The sequence below is a fragment of the Mchenga conophoros genome, linkage group LG2 (genome assembly GCF_057382185.1).
Source record: "Mchenga conophoros isolate Kocher_MC1m ecotype Shallow Benthic linkage group LG2, M_conophoros_male_GT1.1, whole genome shotgun sequence".
In the NCBI taxonomy this organism is placed as follows: Eukaryota; Metazoa; Chordata; class Actinopteri; order Cichliformes; family Cichlidae; genus Mchenga; species Mchenga conophoros.
Window position 1 is genome coordinate 9,810,263 of NC_140527.1, and position 3,448 is coordinate 9,813,710.

Below are 3,448 nucleotides of genomic sequence, written 5' to 3' on the forward strand. Positions count from 1 at the left end.
GAACCTGCCAAAGTGAGTAACCTCAAATCGGTCCCCAAAGGCCTCAAACCACCACAGTTCAGTCGGTGTCAGTTTTGTTCATGTCATGTCCTCCTTGCGTCTTCCTTTGAGCCTCTCCTCTTTGTCTCATCTCTTTCAGTGTGCTGATCCTCCAGCTGAAGTGGTTTACGTTCACTCCATCGTTCACCGTGGAGAAGAAGAACAGCCCCATTGTTCTGACACAGCAGCTGGTGATCAGCCAGGACACAGCCTTTACTGAAGAGGTAAGGGAAAAGGCACACCGTTCATTTCAAGTATGGATGGAGCCCATTTCTAAGCTAACGGGTGGTGCCGCTGCCCTCTCCCAGTAAACTGCTCGCTATTTGTTGGTCAGCGTGATCAGTCGTTTGGGCTCCTCAGCTTACAGCGGTGAGTGGGTGCTTTCAGACACATGTGCTGAATGCAGGTCAGCTTTGAAAGTTTATGAGACGTTAATAAGTGCGCCTTCTCCTCTCAGGACATTACGTCTGTGACGGCGTTCACCAGATGAGCGGAAGAGACGACGTCACAGACAGCCGGCTCACGTACGATGACGAGTTGGTCTGCCAGACCACGTGTGAGTCTGTGTGTGAGCAGCGGCAGAGAACAGCTTACCTGCTATTCTATAAAAGACAGGTGACGTCTCCCAGCAAACAGTCAGCATGTCTGTGCAAATATTCAGTGTAACTTGTAGAAAAACCCTCACACTCAGTTTATTTGTGTTTTTCTTTTTCTATTTCTTACTTTCTTTGCCGCACTAGAAAGGCAGCAGAGTCGGGACTCAGATCTGCAGCAACACCTTCATTGTTATTGTTATTATTGTTGTTAGTACTGTTGTTGTTATGATTGATATTGTTACTGGTATGATCAGTTTTATTATTATTATTATTATCATTATTAATTTTTTAATACATTTGTTTATCTTTATTATTATTAGTAGTAATGTTGTTGTTTATGTTGTTATTGTTATTATTATTACTGGTATTTTTGACATTATTATTATTATTTTGTTGTTATTGTCATTATTAGTAGAAGTAGTATTAGTTATATCATTTTTATATCAGCCTGGAGTGAACAACATGAAAGCATGGATCCATCCTCCCTCACATTCACAATTCAGGCTGCTGGTGTAATCGTGCGGGGGATATTTTCCTGGTACACTTTGGGACCTTTAAATGCTACAGTCTGAGTATTGTTATGACCACAGTGTACCCTCTTCTGATGGCTGAAAGTAAAAGGGGGTCCAGTACCGTTTCCGGTACCAGGCCTACTGACAATTTAACATAATGTAAAATGGTAACATCGTAAACATAATGTTACAATTTAACATAATGTAAAATGGTAACATTGTAAACAGAATGTTACCATTTAACATAATGTAAAATGGTAACATTGTAAACAGAATGTTACCATTTAACACAATGTGAAATGGTAACATTGTAAACAGAATGTTACCATTTAACACAATGTGAAATGGTAACATTGTAAACAGAATGTTACCATTTAACAAAATGTAAAATGGTAACATTGTAAACAGAATGTTACCATTTAACACAATGTAAAATGGTAACATTGTAAACAGAATGTTACCATTTAACACAAGGTAAAATGGTAACATTGTAAACAGAATGTTACCATTTAACATAATGTAAAATGGTAACATTGTAAACAGAATGTTACCATTTAACACAAGGTAAAATGGTAACATTGTAAACAGAATGTTACCATTTAACATAATGTAAAATGGTAACATTGTAAACAGAATGTTACCATTTAACACAAGGTAAAATGGTAACATTGTAAACAGAATGTTGCCATTTAACATTAACGGATTTACTTTACCAAATGGACCATCCCGGCCTTGCCGTATTGGTCTATTTGATTCACCTTTGTTTTTATTGTTTATTTTATTTTCACTTGCTACATATAGGACAGACATGACTGGGGGAAAGAAAGGGGAGAAAGAAAGAGGGAAAGAAAAACAGCAGGGAAGAGGAATGGTGATAAAGGGCAAAAAACAAAAACCAACAAAACAAACAGACAAAAAATATATATATCAGTCACTTCAACTCAAAGAAGTCCAGACGCTTTTCTTTCCAAGCTCCTTTGACTGACTGTTAGGACAACTTATTTATTGCAAGCATGCAGTACAAGAATAACTCGATGTTTCTGACTTTGCATTACGAATTGTTTACCCACTGACAAACATTTCAAATGAAATTAAATTCAAAAACAATTTGTGGTAACCTGATTTTAATTCAAAAAGAATCATTAACAACACTTCTTGTAATGGTGTCAAAATCAGCCCAACTTTTATTTTCAAATGCAAAAAGTAAAAGAAAATGAGCCAACATACTGGACACATATAATTGTCAATATAATTGTTTATAAACAATTATACTGTCATCATTGTTACAGATATGGAAACTTTATTAACAATTTGTCCAAGTAAAAAAATGCCCTGCTAATTGTTGGGGTTTTCTCTCCTCTAGCCCTTTCCTTTAAGCTCTTCTTTACATCCCCCCACCCCCACCTTTTCTTTTTTCTTAATAATATAACAATAAAAACAATTGGCTGCATTTTAAATGTGTCAGATCAATGTCTTTATTCAAGAATACAAGAAATGGTAATAGCTGCATGTGTGTTTGTGTGTGTGCATAATATGCATACTTTACTTGTTGGATCCAAATCCCACAAGGAATCAAATAAAACAAGAAGACAAACAAAAACAAAACAAAAATATATTTCTCTCCCTTCCCAGGTCAGGTTCACAAAAGCATTGCAGCTCTTTATTCCTCTTGTACAGCTCCAGAGTCTGTCAGCCAAAAAGAAACTACTGAGGTTCCAACACCCAGTGTTTCTGTAAACACAGATGAAAATGAACAGTCATCCACATCTAAAAGATTTGTAGATTCGAGGGACCGGTATAATACATCTAGTACATCTTTGTTTAAACCTCAGAACACAAAAAGGGAACAAACCATTGTATACAGATTTAAAAGTGCACAAAGCAACGAACAGTCACCCTCTGAAACAGCTGAGGTTATCACAACCATTGTTTCTGTAAATACACAGGAACAGTCACCCACCTCAAAAAGATTAGTATATTCAAGGGACCAGTGTATCTACTCTGGTCAAAAGAATCCATGCTTCGTACTGATGTCCACAATTCTTTTTTATTCCTCTCACAATCATGGAGCACCGTGAAAACTAGAAACGAGTAAAATAATATCAATAGCACATATGACATCCATCTCAGCCACTTATTTCTTTTCACAAGGTGCACAAGTGCTTAACAAATAACAGCATAATGTTTTTACCGTGTACGCCTTGTAAAACCAGTAGTAGAAAAGTTGTAGGTTCGTGCTCTTGTGGGGGAGACGTATGTTATCCACCACCTCGATAGCTAGCCGAGAGTTCGAGGGTCACT